Source organism: Chionomys nivalis, chromosome 5, assembly GCF_950005125.1.
Source record: "Chionomys nivalis chromosome 5, mChiNiv1.1, whole genome shotgun sequence".
In the NCBI taxonomy this organism is placed as follows: Eukaryota; Metazoa; Chordata; class Mammalia; order Rodentia; family Cricetidae; genus Chionomys; species Chionomys nivalis.
This window is the reverse complement of record NC_080090.1, coordinates 101,048,245-101,065,577: the sequence shown is the minus strand read 5'-3', so window position 1 is coordinate 101,065,577 and position 17,333 is coordinate 101,048,245. Positions and strand designations below refer to the sequence as shown.

The following is a 17,333-nucleotide window of genomic DNA, read 5'->3' as shown; positions in this document are numbered from 1 at the left end:
GGTTTTGAGACAGTAAGTGTCTCATGTAGCTGGGCTGTCTTTACCCTGGGTTCTGGAGCAGTGAGGCTTGAACCCTGGGCCTCTTGTATGTACAAGGTTGGCTCTTTACGAACTGAGCCACATCCCCAGCTCAAACTCCATTAGTAGGTGGTCAAGGACTACCTTGAATTAACCTGCCTCTGCCCTCACGAGTGCTGGGATTAGGTGTGTCACCAGCTGGGATTATTCAGTGTTGGGATCAAATCCAAGGCCTTGTATACGCGTTCTGACCCAAGCCTTTTCCTTGGGCAGTACACCCATGTATCATATTGTCACAGTTCATAGCTGTTGAAGATTAAATGCTCACCCTTTACCAAGCACTGGGTCTAAGTCTTGCAGATAGACTTGTATTATACTAATTTTTATGGCAACATTTAAAAGGCAGTGCTGTCCCTTATTCCCCTTGAGACAGAGTTTCTCTATATGGCCCTGACTGACCTCGAACTCACTGAGATCTGCCTGCCTCTGTCATCTGAGTGCTCGAATAAAAAGTGAGCCACCACACCCTGCTGATTTCCTTTTATACTGAATGACAGGAAGCTGAGGTTTACAGCAGTTGAATAACCCATCGCCACAGCTGCAGAAAAGCCGTCCTTGGGGTCAGGTGCTTCAGCCTCCCTTCTTCTGCGTCCGTCTGTCTCTGTCACTCTATGCCTTCCCCTTCCCACTTCGTCCAGTCCTCTCTCTTTTTGAGTCTCCGTTCACAGCTGGGTGTTTATCTGGGAGGAGCCGCTGGGTGGGATGAGGTGTTCAGCCCTATGGGGATTTGCGGAAGAGTTCTGGTGAGGTTCTGCCACTTTCACCGGCACTGCGAGCCTCCAGTTTCCACACAGCCTGGCCCGTGCTGTTTTCTGTTGCTAGAAAACTCTTGTTGATTTCTGTTTATAGTGTGTGTGAAGTGTTGTCTCATCGTGGTTTTGATTTGAATTTCCCTAATGACCAAGGTGCAGGGAACTTTCTGTGTGTTTACATCTGAATACCCTTGTAGGAATGTCTCTTCATATCTTTTGCCCATTTTAAAGTAGGATTGTCTTTGTGTTGAATTTTAGAAGTTTCTTAAATTTAAAAAAAAAAAGTGATTTATTTGTTTCTTTGGTGTGGCCGGGTGCACACACATGCATGTACACGCTATGGCACATATGTGGAGGTCAGAAGATAACTTCTGTGAGTTGGTTCTCGCCATCGTGTGTGTTCTGGGTACTGAACTCGGTAGTCAGGCTTGGTGGCAAGTGTCTTTCCCCACTGAGCCATCTCACTCTCGGCACAAGTTTCTTTCTTTCTCTCATTTAGTTATTTTATTTTGGCATTGTCAAGATTAATATGATAGGGGCTGGAGAGATGGCTCAGCGGTTAAGAGCATTGCCTGCTCTTCTAAAGGTCCTGAGTTCAATTCCCAGCAACCACATGGTGGCTGACAACCATCTGTAATAAGGTCTGGTGCCCTCAGGCATACACACAGATAGAATACTGTATACATAATAGATAAATAAATTAAAAAAAAATTAATATGATAAATAATAAATTTTGGTTACAGAAGTTTCCTCTGTGTTTAGAATGTAAGTTTCTTATCAGATATATGATCTACAAATATTTTCTTCTACTCTGTAGGTCTTTTTAAAAATATAGATTGATAGCCAGGCAGTGGTGGCGCACACCTTTAATCTCAGCACTTGGGAGGCAGAGACGGGTGGATCTCTGTGATTTTGAGACCAGTCTGGTCTACAGAGCAAGTTCTTGGACATGCTCCAAAGCTACAGAGAAACCCTGTCTCGGAAAACAAACAAATCTCTATCTATCTATCTATCTATCTATCTATCTATCTATCTATCTATCTATCTATTTATCTAGATTGATTTATTTTTATTTTTTGTCTTTTGCCTGCATATTTGTTTGTGCACCACTTGTGTGTGTGCCTGGTGCCCACGGAGGTCAGAAGAGGGTGTTGGATCCCCTGGAGTTACGGGCAGTTGTAAACTGCCATGTGGGTGCTGGGAACTGAACTCAGGTGTTAAATCAGTACTCTTAACCACCAGGCCATCTCACCAGTCCCTAGGTTGTCTGTCTGTCTTTCTTTCTTTCTTTCTTTCTTTCTTTCTTTCTTTCTTTCTTTCTTTCTTTCTTTCTTCCTTCCTTCCTTCCTTCCTTCCTTCCTTCCTTCCTTCCTTCCTTCCTTCCTTCCGTCCTTTTTTATCCCCCCCCCCCCCCCCCGCACGAAAGGGCTTTTCTATATACCTGCCCTGGCTTTGCTGGAATTCTCAGAGATCCACCTGGAATTAGAGGCATGCACCACCACTGCCACCAGTTCTCTTTCTTCATAATGCTCTTCAGCACAGAGCTTTCAAATTTTGTTGTTGTTAATTACTGTCATGTAAAGAATTCGTTACCAGATTTTCAGGATAATAGAGACCTACCCATGTTTTCTTCTAAGATTTTAAAATTTCAGATCCCTCCCTCCCTCCCACACTCCCTCCTTCCCTTGTTTCTTCTTTCCTCCTTCTCTCCCATTACCCCAAAATCTGAGCTCTTGTTCTCAGAGCCTTTGAGTTATTTTTGTACATGGTGTGATATAGGAGATCCATGATGATTCTGCTACATATGGATAACCAGCCAATGGACCATGGTTTGTGGAGCGCTAACTAATTTGAACTTTAATGTTCTTGTGCTCTCATTCTCTCTCTCTCTCTTTCTCTCTCTCTCTCTCTCTGTCTCTCGATAGCATTTGCATTTTGCTTTGTGTTTTTATTGCGGTGCCTCCTTCTTGCTTTCCCTCCTTCTTATTTTCTTTCCTTAAGAAAGGATACATGTAGGGCAAGAGTGCTTGCCTAGCATGTGTGAAACCCTGCTTCTATACCAGGCACCTCATAAAACTGGGCCGTGTGGCAGTAATCTCAGCAGGAGGCAGAAGAATCAGAAGTTCAAGTTCATCCTTGGCTGCATAGTAAGTCTGAGACCAACTGGAGCACATGAAACACTTTGTCAAAGAAAAAGTGAATTCCTCAATGCTTCTCTTGTTATGCTGCTAACCCCTTGTATAAAGTTCAGCAAATATGTGGGCTTTTTTCTTCTACTTAAAATGTGTGTTACTTCACAAGGTTTATTAGTTTATTTACATTTTTGAGACAGGGTCTCTCACATAGTTCTGCCAGTCCTGGAACTCACTACGTAGACCAGGCCTTGAACTCCCAGAGAATCCACCTGCCTTTCTGCTTCCTGAGTGCTGGGATAAACGCCTGGCAACTATGCAAGTTTTATTATTTTATTTTATATTCTTCTACTTTCCGCTCTGGATTGAACCCAGGGCCTTAAGCATGCGCCCTACTATTGAACTAGGTCTCCAGTTGTCATTAACTTTTGAATGGTTATATACCCAAAATAGGAACCTTAGTGTGTAGGAGGACATGCTACATTCCTTGCTTCCCCAGCTTCCTCTTGCCTTGTGTCTTGTGCCTAATGTGATACTTCCACGTCTCTCTGGCACTCAGAGAGACGGTCTGATACCATGTAGTGTTGCTCTTAAACTTTATTGGTTTAATTTGAAGCCAAACAGCTCTTAATGAATACATTCATAGTTGCAAGCCCCCCCCCGCCGAAGATTACTGCTTAGTATGTTAAGTTCTTCAAGATTTTTACCTGTTCCTATTAAGTAAAACATTCCCAGATGTGGGGATCAATGACAGGTCTTAGGGATTTGTTTTTACTATTGGGTAAAAACATGATAGATGACATGCTTTGGGGTTCATTTTATTCATGACTGAAAAAAGTTGCTGTGTAAGATTTGGGTGTGTAGTAATTACTTTCCTTGTTGCTATGACAAAATACCTGACAGGAAAGAGCCTAAGGAGGAAGGGTGCCTGCATCTCAGCCCACAGCCCACCGTGACGGGTCGAGGAACATCCATAATTGCAAAGCAGGAAAAAGCCCCTTCTTAGTTGCTTTTTTACCCACCCCCCTTTTTCCAAGACAGGGTTTCTCTTTGTTGCCTTGATTATCCAGGTTGGCCTCCTGCCTCTGCCTCCCAAGTGCTAGGATTAAAGGTGTGTATCACCACCACCCACCCGGTTTTACCTCTCATTTTTAATTAGAATTTTTATTGTGTTGGGGACAGGGTTAGCAGAATACATGTGACACAGCAGCAGCACACGTGTGTCACAGCATACTTGTGGGGGCAGATCTCTCCTTCTCCCATGTGGGTCCTCGGAATGGAACTCAGTTGTCAGGCTTGGGGGTGGGTGCCTTTACCCACCGAGGCATCTCCCCAGACCACTTTCTCCTTTTTAACCCGTCTAGACCCGAGCCCACACAGTGGTGTGGACCATATTCAGGGTCGGTCTTCCCACATCAGTTAACCAAATGTAGACAGTCCCTCACAGGTGTTCCCTAAGATTTTTCTCCTAGGTGATTCTAGGTCCTATCAAATTGATAATCAATATTAATGCTGACAGGGTGATTGATATACAGTAGGCATGGTGGTTTATATCTGTAATCTCAGCAGGCAGAAGCAGAGGAGTTTGAGTTCAGGGTCAGCCTGGCTACATGATGAGACTCTAGGTCAAACATGAAAACAAAATAGAAATTCCAGTGATTGAATTCTGAGTTTGATTTATTTTAAGCTTAATTTGCATTTGATTTTTCATGTTTTTCTACCCTAAACCTTTTTCAGTTTTGATAAATGTTTAGCTTCAATTTTTTTTTCAATTTTTACAATGAAGTGTGTGTTTTTCTAGCAAAATGGACTAAACAACATTAGCAGATTGTTTTGTCTGGAAATTCCAGAGGCTTGGGAAGACGTGTCTGCTCTCCCATCCAGGCCTGTCCCCATGTTTCCGTCACTGCACGGTGCTCAGGAGTGTCCAGTGCTACTTGTCCTGGTGACAGGACCTCCCTTGGGAGTCCTTTTCAAGCTTCCCATCCAGCTGTGGTGCAGGCCCTAACCTGCAGCCTGGCGTTGGTGTTGGTGTTCTAGTATGTTTTATTCCAGGTAATTTCTTAGCATCTGGTTAGGTAAACACCTTCATTATCTGTGGTGCTGTTTTTGTGCCTTGGAGCCTTATTACCAGTGGAGCAAAACATCATTTTATCCTTCGTTTCCTAGTTCTGAGCCCTGTGCCAGAGAACAGAGCAAATGCAGCATATCTACTGTGCTTTCAAGGGAACTGTCACTCAGCAAAGTGATTCATCCGCTGCTTAAACTCTGGACTGGGGGCTTCATCTGCAGGGTGCTGAGTTAGATCTCCAGGATTCTCTCTCATACATGCAAAAGTGCAAAAAGCTGGGTATGATAGCCTGAGTCTGCAATCGCACTGCTGGGAAGTGAAGACAAGCAGATTCCCAGAGCTTGCTGGCCAGCCAGTCCTGCCTACCTGGGAGTTTGAAGCCAGTAAGAGATCCTACCTCAAAGATAGATAGAAAGATAGATAGATAGATAGATAGATAGATAGATAGATAGATAGATGATAGATAGATAGAAAGATAGATAGATAGATGATAGATAGAAAGATAGATAGATACATAGATAGATAGAAAGATAGAGAGATGATAGATGGATTGATAGATAGATGATAGATAGATAGATGATAGATGGATGGATAGATAGATAGGTAGGTAGATAGATGATAGATGATAGATAGATGATAGGTAGGTAGGTGGTAGGTTGATTGACAGATTGATAGGTTGGTAAGTAGATAGATATGTAGGTAGATGAGTTGATGAGAAAGCTTAGTGGGTGAAGGCACTTGCCATGGATTCTGATGACTTCAGTGCAGTTCCTGGGTGGGAGAAGAGAAATGACTCCGAAAAGTTGTCTTTGACCTCCAGAGGCACTCTGTGGCACATATACATGCCACCATATACACAGTAAATGAGTAAAGGTGAACAGTACCTGAGGGATGATACTCCACATACGTGCATATATGTGCACATGTACATGTAACACCCCCCATGAGCTTGAACTCCTTTAGTGTCTTTAGCAGATTGCTGCTTTATGCAGAGAGTAGCAGGCACACTGCCTTTCTTATCACCCGTGTCTTCTTAGGGAGAAATTGGGCTGGCTTTATTTGGTTGAATCTGTAGCTCTAGCTACACCTTCATGTACATCCTTTGTTCAAAGATTGATCCAAGAAGTAGTGGGGTTTTATTTTCCTTGTTTGCTTTCTGCTTATTCCAGTACACCACAGGCGTGAGTTCCCATTGGAGGAGGACAGCCCTCTAAGAGAAATATGCTTCTCGGTGTGTGCGGTCTCCGTGTGTGCGGTCTTGGTGTGTGCGTTTTTGTGCTGCTTGACTTACTGATATTGATGGGCATGCCGAGCATGTGGCTTATGGCCTAGATCCGTGTTTCTAAGTGGAAAAAGCTTTCCATTCGGTTATTTTTTTTAGAGCTGCGAGTAGATTTCCAAGCTCGCCAACATTTGGATATAGTAATGATGTTTTGCTGAATTGTATAATAATGATTGTATAGAAGAACCAGGGAAGGATGACTTGAGAATCTGACTGGAATTACTTGGCTAGACATCTTTTGAAATAGGTTGGGGCTAGAATGGATGCAGATATGGTGTGTTAATGAGAACTGAGCCCCCAGACAGCTTTTAATGAGCGCTGCTGCCATTAAGACTTCAGGCCAGGGCAGGGTGGTAGTGGCACACACCTTTAATCCCAGCACTTGGGAGGCAGAGGCAGGTGAATCCCTGTGAGTTTGAGGCCAGCCTGGTCTACAGGAGCTAGTTCCAGGACAGCTAGGACTGTTACACAGGGAAACCCATTCTCGAAAAACGGAAAAAAAAAAAAAAGACTTCCAGGCCAGTCTGAGACCCTGGCTTAAAACACTGCCACCACTGTTATCGTGAGTGATTAGTGGAGGCTGAAAGGCTATATAGATTGCTGAGGTCAATTCAACAACCAGTCCTGATTCTCCAGGGAGAGTGAAAGGCTCTCAGCCTTTCTGAGGGCAGACGAACAAGTGCCGAGCTGGTGGATTCTGTGAGTTGGAGGGCTACTGTGGGGGACTAGAGAGGAAGGTACTCGGTCGCGGTTCAGATGTGTCCCCCACTTAACCCCCACATTTACATTGATGGCATTTGGGAGCGGAGCCTTTGGGGGTCATCAGAATTTGATGGAGCTAAGATGGTGGGGTTCCCCAGTGGCGTTGATGGCTTTGCTTGAAGAGAAAGAGACACAAGCTGGAGTGTCTGCTCTAATGCTCTCTCTCACACGCTCTGGCAAGAAAGCTCCCCCACAGACCAGTGCCATCTCCTCTTGGTTCAGAGGCTCCAGAACTATGAGCTCAGCAAATAGACTGTTTGCTGTAAGTTATCCAGCCTGAGGTATTTTGTTTTAGCAACAGAAAACAAACTAAGACAAGTTCCTAATCTGGGGCTGAGGGAAGAGCGATCTCTGTGTGTCTGCTTCTGTCTACCTATCTTCTTTCTATCTGTCTTTCCCTCACCTTTCTCTTGTGACCTGGAAGGGTGTGAGGTCCAGACCTAGGTGCACACTCTCCTGTTGGGAGCCCAGGGCCCGCTTGTTACCTTCCATTCATGGAGAGCTTTGTTGACTGGGGGCTTGTGACTACAAAATCTGTCTGACCCCAGGTGATTATGGATGCCGTGTTCTGATATTGTAGGTGGCTGCAGATACAAGGGTCCAAAAGAATGAGATCTTCACAAAATTAAGACTTCTGTTTCCAGATTTTTTTTTTTTTTCGAGACAGGGTTTCTCTGTAGCTTTGGAGCCTGTCCTGGAACTAGCTCTTGTAGACCAGGCTGGACTCGAACTCAAAGAGATCCACCTGCCTCTGCCTCCCAAGTGCTGGCATTAAAGGCGTGCGCCACCACCGCCCAGCCAATTTCCAGATTTTTACTTGAATCAGAGAATTGGTTTTGGAATTTTGGGGTGGAATGCGACATGCCCTTTTGGAAAGCTATTGCTGCTGTGGTTGCCTCTGGGTAGTGATGGAGTTGTGTATTTTTTTATTGTAGTTACAAGCCTATTACATATACTGACTGTTCACTTCAAAGCAAATTCTTAGTAGATATACTTGTGCTTTTCTTATTATGTGAGTATATTTAATGATGTTATTTTATTTATTTGTGTGTGTGTGTGTGTGTGTGTGTGTGTGCTTGCATGCCATGACACATATGTGAAGGTCAGAGGACAGCTTTAGGGAGTCAGTTCTCTCCTTCTATGCATTGGCCCCAGGGACTGAACCCAGTGTTGGGCGGTGCGGTAAGTACTTTCCCCACTCGTTCTTTTCTTCCTAGCTCCTGAGCGAATTCAGTCTCTGTTTGTAAATGAGACTCTTCTTGCTTGCTTCAGTTATCTGGATGTTAAGAGTGCTGCTTACATGGCAGAAAGTTTTCTATTATAAAACATTCTCTTGGAACTGGAGAGATGGCTCAGTGGTTAAGAGCACTGACTGCTCTTCCAGAGGACCCAGGTTCAATTCCCAGCACCCACACAGCATCTCACAACTGTAACTACAGTTCCAGGGGATCCACACCCTCACACAGACACGAATGTGGATAAAACACTAGTGCACATAAAATAGAATAAAAACCTTTAAAAAATAATAAAACCCCATTCTCCTTTTTTGGTGCGTGTGCATATATGGTGCAGGCATGTGTTCATGCAGGTATGACTGTGATATATGTATGTATGTGAATCTAGGCGCATGTGCACACGTGTGAAGGCCGGATGGTGAATTCAGGAGTCTTTCTCAATTGTGCTTCACCTCACATATGTGTAGACCATCTCTCACTGAGTTAGGAGCTCCCCTCTTTTGCTAAGCTGTCCGGCCAGCACGCCCCAGGGATTTGCTGTCTCCATTCTGGCTTTTTACATGGGTGCTTGTGGCTCAAACTCGGGCCGTTATGCTAGCACAGTTAGCACTTTACCTCCTGAGCCCTCTCCCCAGACCTGTGCATTGAAAAAGTAGATAATATGCACATGATTTAAAGTTAATTTCCTCTCTGCCGTCTAGTCTTCCCCAGAGACACCATTGTTTAATTATATATGTGGAACATATAAGCACACACTCCTCTTTTGTGCAGAAGGTCGTTGTCTGTTCATTAAGGACCTCATCTTTCTTATTTAATGAATGTCTAACTAGCATGCTGTTGTCAGGTGCTGTGTTTACTTATGCCCTCAATTGATAAACTTCTTTTGTTTTTGACACAGGGTTTTTTTTTAAACCTAGCTAATTTTTTGGGGTCAATATTTTATTTATTTTTAACCATGTTTGCTGTTTGTCATTCTTAACGTGTGTGTGTGTGTGTTCATGTGTGTGCGGTTTGCATGCTAGTATACATGTGTGTTCATGTGCGTGGGCACGTGAGCAGGTACGTGTTTGCGCATGTGCATATGGAGGCCGTAAACTGAAACTGGGTGCTTTCTTCTGTCACTTTTCACTTTATGCATTGAGACAAGATCTCTCACCTAACTAGACCTTGCCAGGTTGCCTAGTATAGCTGACCAGGTTGCTCTGGCAATCCTCTCTCTACTTTCTGAACACTGGGGTTCTCGGTGCGCTTCTACACTCTTCTAGAACTTACATAAGTGCTGGAGATTTGAACTCAGATCCTGCTGAGTTTTACCACCCAGCCATTGTGGGGTGTGTGTGTGTGTGTGTGTGTGTGTCTGCTTTCCCTTGAGAATTTGTACTTAGTTCTAAATTTCAATTTTCTCAATAAATTTCTATATAGCCAGTGGCCACTATATATCCTGTGACTTTTAAAGTATGCTTTGCCACAGCCTTATCCTTACGTATACTTCTGTTTTTCTTCTTTCTGTTATGGAGATTTTTTTGGTCAGCATTTTGTCTGTTTTGCTGTCTTTCTAGAAAGCATTGACATTCTTCTGTTGGACACTTGGGTTGGGTGAGAGAGGATGATGGTGTAGGGCCCGCGTCAGAGAATGTAAAGGACCGCAAGAGTCTGCTTAAAATGCTCTGCGATTCTGGCAGGACTGTGGAGTAAACGTGAGGAAAGAGACTTGTAGAGTCTAAACTTTCTGTCCCCTAGTCTGAATGACTCACCTTCCTCCATTTTCTTCATATTTTCTCCAGCTGGCAGAGCCACCTCCATTTATTCTTTAACTCTATCAAAGGCTGTGCCAGGTTGGATCACTGAATATACTGGGGGACTATATTGTTCTGTTGTTTAGTTTGGATGTCTGAATTAAGTCACATGAGAGAAAATGTAGAGGTCTTTCCTTAGGCAAAAATTTTCTTTTTTTTTCAATTTTTTAAATTGATATTTATTGAGCTCTACATTTTTCTCTGCTCCTCTCCCTGCCTTGCCCCTCCCCCTTCAACCCTTCCCCAAGGTCCCCATGCTCCCAGTTTACTCAGGAGATCTTGTCTTTTTCTACTTTCTACTTCCCATGTAGATTAGATCTATGTAAGTCTCTCTTAGTGTCCTCATTGTTGTCTAAGTTTTCTGAGCTTGTAGTTTGTAGGCTGGCTTTTTTTTGCTTTATGTTTAAAAACCACCTATGAGTGAGTACATGTGATAATTGTCTTTCTGTGTCTGGGTTACCTCACTCAAAGTAATGTTTTCCATTTTCCGGCAAAATTCAAGATGTCTTTATTTTTTTCTGCTGTGTAGTACCCATTGTGTAAATGTACCACATTTTCCTTATCCATTCTTTGGTCGAGGGGCATTTAGGTTGTTTCCAGGTTCTGGTTATGACAAACAATGCTGCTATGAACATAGTTGAGCACATGTCCTTGTGGCACGATTGAGCATCTTTTGGCTATATACCCCAAAGTGGTATTACTGGGTCTTGAGGAAGGTCGTTTTCTAATTTTCTGAGAAATCGCCACACTGACACCCAAAGGAGCTGTACCAGCTTGCACTCCCACCAGCAATGCAGAAGTGTTCCCTTTTCCCCACAACCTCTCCAGCATAAGTTGTCATCAGTGTTTTTGATTTTGGCTATTCTTTCAGGTGTAAGATGGAATCTCAGAGTTGTTTTGATTTGCATTTCTCTGATGGCCAAGGATGTTGAATATTTCCTTAAGTGTCTTTCAGCCATTTTAGATTCCTCTGTTGAGAGTTCTCTGTTTAGGTCTGTACTCCATTTTTTAATTGGATTAGACACAGGGTTTTTTTTTGTGTGTAACAGCCCTGGCTGCTGTGGAACTAGCTCTTGTAGATCAGGCTGGCCTCAAACTCACAGAGATCTGCCTGCCTCTGCTCTCAACTCAGGGAGCCATCTCTTTAGATTTTCTTCTTTGCTTGGTTGTCAGTGCCGAGGATCAAACCCAGGACCTCACACATGCTGGGCAAGTGCTCTGCTATGGAGTTACACGCCACACCCCAAATCTGTAATCCTTAATTCATCAGTTTTGAGGCAGGGTCTTGCTATGTAGCTTTGGCTGACCTGCAATTTGATGTGGATTCTAGGCTGGTCTTGAACTCAGAGAGAAACGCTTGCCTCTGCCTCTGGAGTGCTGTGATTAAAAGCATGTGCTACTGTGCCTGGTGGCCATGCTTCTTTTAAACTGTTGAGCTGGGTCAGCTTGAAAGCTGGGCTGCTTTCCCTGTTTTCTGTAGCACAGGAGAGCCCCTCATGCCCTCATGCCCAGCCCTCTGCACCTTCTGTCTTGACACTAATGCTCAGACTGTAATAGGCTCCCTTTGTCAACTGGGTGCAGCCCGCCTCCCTGGGGACATTTGGGACTCTGTGTCAGCTGTTGCACTATCAAGTGACATGCTCTCCTCTTATTCACCCAGGTTTGGGTATTTTCCAGTTAAGATACATCTGGGAGAACCTCTCGAGCTGGATGGATATATCTTTTTTGTGGTTTGGACTTTGAGTAGATTTTGCTGTAAGAAATGAACTAGGAACTGAATATCTTATCTTTAGAGGGAATGTGTATACATTACAAAGATCTTAATAAAGTAATTGTGTGTGCTCCTTTACATATATGCCTCTGTGTATAGAATTATATAATTATAAAATGCAGGAAATAGGATGAAAACTTTAAGATTTAGATAATTGCTATGGCTTCTGTCACCACCAAATTGGTCTAGATGGTTTTTGTTTTTTGGTTTTTTTTTTTTTTTTTTTTTTTTTTTTTTGGTTTTTCGAGACAGGGTTTCTCTGTGGCTTTGGAGCCTGTCCTGGAACTAGCTCTGTAGACCAGGCTGGTCTCGAACTCACAGAGATCCGCCTGCCTCTGCCTCCCGAGTGCTGGGATTAAAGGCGTGCGCCACCATCGCCCGGCTTAGATGGATTTAAACTCTAAAGTATTAAAGGGACAGATATCTGTGGAATGCTCCAATTAGTAACAGCAGGTCAAGGACATCTGAGCCTTCTATAGGATAGACCATATGTTAGATCATAAAACAAGCCTCAATACATTTAAAAGGATGGAAGTCATGCAAAGTGGTCTCTGACCACAGTGGAATGAAATTAAATATCAATAGAATGGAATTTGGGAAATTAGCAAATATGTTTGATTTAAAGTTTGCGCTCTGCAACCATCCACCGCTGACAGAGAGACTGATGGTGCTGTTTCCACTCCATGAATGACTTTCCCTGCTGCATTATGTCCTACTCTTCTATACGCTTACGACGGTCAGAGAAAACCTTGTTATCCACCTGTTCCGGTGTAAGTGTTTATTAAACCACAGCAATACTCCATGTAAAAAGCCCAGCCCAAACCTAAACATGTCCCAAATTAGATAATCTGGGCAGGGACAGTGCTCAGGGGAATGCATGGTTCATAAGGCCCCTTCCTGAAGAGCTGTTGCCAGTCAGTGTTTGGGGGAGAAGCAGCTCGTTTCTTCAGTGTTGCAGCCGCTTGCAAGTGGACTAAGCCCCAGCAGTAACTCCTGCCTCTGCTCTGCAAGCAACTGTGATCAAACTCAGGGGGCAGCCAAACCCAAACCCAAAACACAAGCAAAAACGAAAGAGAAGAAAGTAGGAGGGGCCTAGATGTGGTATGGAACGCCGTTAATCCCAGCCCTCTGGAGGCAGAGGCACATGAATCTCTGACTTTGAGGCCAGCCTGGTCTACAGAGTCCCAGGACAGCTAGGGCTACACAGAGAAACCCTAACTCGAAAAACCAAATAAATAAGTAAGTAAATAAAAATAAATAACGAAAGGCATGGGGAGATGTGTTGGGAAGAAGGGGCTTCAGCAGGAGTGGGAGGAGAAGGGTAGGGGGTCAAACGACTGGCATGTTCTATACACACACACACATAATATGTATATATACATATACAAACATACAAAGGAATAAATTTAAAAACAATAACCTAATAATAATAAACTAATAGCAGTACTCTCAACAATCAATAAATGAAGGTTTTTGTGTACTTAGCACCATTTTTACCTTTTGATAAATTTATTTTTATTTTTATTCATGTATAGGTGTGTGTGTGTGTGTGTGTGTGCCTGTGGGGGCCAGAAGAGACTGTAATGTGTGTGTGTGTGTGTGTGTGTGTGTGTGTGTGCCTGTGGGGGCCAGAAGAGACTGTAAACCTCCATGTGGGTGTTGGAATCAGAGCTCTGGTTCTCTGGAAGAGTGGTAAACGCCCGTCACCTCGCCCTCTCTCTAGCTAAGGGTTCCTCAGTGACCCCCACATCTGTCAGTCTACCCTCCTCACGCATTCCCTTCTCTTCTCCTTTCCCTGTTGGTTCATTTAGGTTAGCGTGCTGACTACCGCGTCCATCTGTTTCCTCCTGCACAGGTGTGTGACTGTTTTGTCTGTGTGTTTGCATGTTTAGGAATGTGGTGGCCGCAGGCTGAACTCAGGTATCTTTCTTGATTACTCCATTTTTATTTATTGAGGCAGAGGGTCTCTTTCTGAGCCTGGGGCTGGCAATTTCACTTAGTGTGGCTGGCAGCTTTCTCTGGTGAGCCCCTTTGTACCACCACACAGATTTTCCAAGTGTCTGCATTAATTTGCATTCCCACCACCGGTGTATAAATTTTACTTTTACAAACCTGCATCCTTACTGGCATTTAGTACTTTTAATATTAACTCTAAGATAGAATCTTAGTGTAGCTTTAATTTGCATTTTCCTGATAGCTAAAGATGTGAGCATCTTTTCTCGTGTATTTATTGGTCATCTGTATTCCATAGTCCATTTATTGATTGGGCCATTTATTCTTTTATTAATGTTTTTGAGTTCTTAATATACTGTGACTATTAATCATCATTACCTTTTCCTTCTCTTCTTCCTCCTGCTCCTCCTTATTTTTTCTTTTTGGTTTTGTGAGATAGGGTCTCACTGTGTATTTCTGACCTTCCTGGTACTTGCTCTGTAGACCAGGCTGGCCTCAAACTCACAGAGATCCGCCTGCCTTTACTTTCCAAAGCTGGGATTAGAGGTGCACACCACCACTGGATGTTGATCTTCCGTCAGATGTGTGGGTGGCCAAGCGTCTCTCCTTCTTTAGTGTAGTCTTTGTAGTTTCCTTTGCTATGCGGAACTTTTAAACTCTGATGCAGTTCCATTTGTCAGATCTTTCTTTTAGTTCCTGATCTACTAAGAGTCTGCCTATGCAGGACATCTTTGCTTCTGTTCATATCGTGAACTGTTTTTCTCTGTATTTTCTGCTAGTAGTTTTAACAGTTTAGGTCTTCAATCAGCCAACCAACAAAACAAAGCAACCCTCCCACAAACCTGAAAAACTCAAGCTATTAGGAACAAAGATCTACTTCCTTGATGTGCTGCCCATCTGTGAAAACCCACAGTTAGCATCGTCAGTGAGGACAGACTGAATGCTGTCCTAAGGCATGGAGTAAGACAGATGTTTACTGTGACCACATCTACTTCATCCTGTACAAATAGCCAGGAGAGAAGAAGGAGGGCAAGATTGCATTTTGGAAAGGAGGAAATGTAAAAACTGGTTTTGCAGATGATGTGATTGTGTAGGTAGGCTATCCCGAGCAATGCATTCGAAGGTGCTGGAACTAAAGAAGGACACAAGCCAGGCTTCCGGGTCAAGGTCAGTACACAAGGTCAGCTCCTGTCTGTGCCAAGAGAATGTGAAGTGAAACCCAGAGAGCAATTTCTGTGAAGTAATAAACCAAAGAAAAGAAAAAAACTAGGAATAAACAAGAGAAGTGTGACATTTACTCTTGGAATTATAGAATACCATTTAGAGAACTAAAGATTCTGCATTTCTGGATTTGCGGGCTTGACTTGTTATGGTGGGACTCCCAAGTTCTCCAAGTCCAACACACTCCTGTTGAGATCTCAGACGCCTGTGATTACAAGTAACAAGTTCATTTACAAATTCACATTGAAATACAGAGGCCTCAAAAGAGTCTTCATAAAGAATATAGTTAAGACTTAGCTTGCTACCAAGCTACAGTAATTGAAACCATGTCCTATAGGCTGAAGAGTGGATATATATATGTCAGTGGAATAGGAGAATCCAAAAATAAATGCTAACACTTATGGCCCATTGGTTTTTTTGGTTTTTGTTTGTTTTGTTTTTTTGAGACAGGGTTTCTCTGTGTAATAGCCCTGGCTGTCCTGGAACTTGCCTTGTAGACCAGGCTGGCCTTGAACTCATAGAGATACCTCTGCCTCTGCCTCCCAAGTACTGGAATTAAAGATGTGTGCGCACTCCCTCCCTGTTTTTTGTTTTTCTTTTTCTTTTCTTTTCTTTTTTTTTTTTTTTTTTGGTTTTTCGAGACAGGGTTTCTCTGTGGCTTTGGAGCCTGTCCTGGAACTAGCTCTTGTAGACCAGGCTGGTCTCGAACTCACAGAGATCCGCCTGCCTCTGCCTCCCAAGTGCTGGGATTAAAGGCGTGCGCCACCACTGCGCGGCTTTTGTTTTTCTTTTAAACAAGGCTATAAGAAGGACAGTTTAGTGGAGGAAAAGAATAGTCTTTTCAATAAGTAGTGGTGAGAAAATAGGTGTCCTTATGAGAAAGGAAGTATTTGGGTCCCTGCTGTATATAAATTAGAGACAGAGTCAGGAGGATTAAAAGTTCCAGATCACCCATGGCTGAATAGCCAGTTTGAGGCCAGCCTGGAAATTATGAGCCCCTGCCTCCAATGAATGAACACATAAATATGATTCAATACAAGGCAGTGCAATGCAGTAGGACTCGGTGAACTGCTAAAGGGTAAAGAGAGTGGTGACGTCGTGCAGTTTGTGAGTATCAGACACACTGCGGAATTTAGGACAAGTTAGTGACAGGCGGTTTTCCTGTTACCTGAAAGCCCCGTGTAGAAGTTGCTGAGCTTTGGTGATGTGATTTTCTCTGGTGTGAGACTGAAGCTGTAGACGGAGCTCTGTGTAAGAGGCGACTGAAGTCAAGGGCTGGTAGACTGGGTGGGTGATCCCATTCTCTCGAGGAACCAGTGTGTGAGCGCACCCTGTCTGCGAGGCTCCTTGTCACCCTAACAAGCGGGTTCTCTGCCAGGCTCTCATCTCCATGGACCCCTAAGTTGTTATTACCTCTCCTATCCAGGGTTAAGTGCCTTCATTTTGTAACAAATTGCTGTGCTGATGTTGACACTAATCCCTTTGTATACATTTAAATGTCTTTTAAAAAAAGAAGAAAAATCAGCCTTGTTTAAAAAAGTCTTTGTTTTCAGTTGATAGTTCATTTTGGAAAAATAAGGTTGACATAAATAAACAGGGTTTCATTTGAGATTTTTTTCTGTTTAAAAAATATGAAAAGTATGGAATATGAAGCTAGTAAGATGGTTTAGGGGGTAAAGATGCTTGCCTCCTAGCCTGCTGATCTGTTTGAACCTTAGATCCCACATGCTGGAAAGAGAGTTCCAGCAAGTTGTCCCCTGCTCTCCACATACATGCCATGGTGTGTGCACACACTCTATGTGAAATGTTAAAGATAATACGGTAAGTAGTAAGATAACCATTCAGTAGAAAAGAAAGCATTCATGGTTTTAGTAATTAGACTATACTTTGATAGTTTATATTTCTATACTTTTTGAAATAATAGGCTTTATTATATAACATAATTTAATTCCATATCTTGTGTCATTAAAATTTTTATTACCATGCTTTTCTCATTTATTTTCTTCCATATCTTGTGTCATTAAAATTTTTATTACCATGTTTTTCTCATTTATTTTCTTTTTACTTTCTTAAATATTTAAAAAAAGTTTCGTATTTGAGGGTTTTAGTCCTGCTTTGTGTCTGTGCACCACATGTATGCAGTGCCCTTGCAAACCAGAAGAGGGCGTCAGAATCCCTGGAGCTGGAGTTACAGACAGTTGTGAACTACCTTGTGGGTCCTGGGAGCTGAACCCTGGTCCTCTGTAAAAGTGACAACAGCAGCCGGACAGTGATTGGCGC

General features: G+C 43.1%; 1 protein-coding gene across 30 annotated transcripts in view; it reads left to right on the top strand.

Annotated features, from left to right (window-relative positions):
• Clasp1 (cytoplasmic linker associated protein 1) overlaps positions 1–17,333 on the top strand; it is a 218,241-nt gene that overhangs the window by 10,066 nt on the left and 190,842 nt on the right. The window lies entirely within an intron of this gene.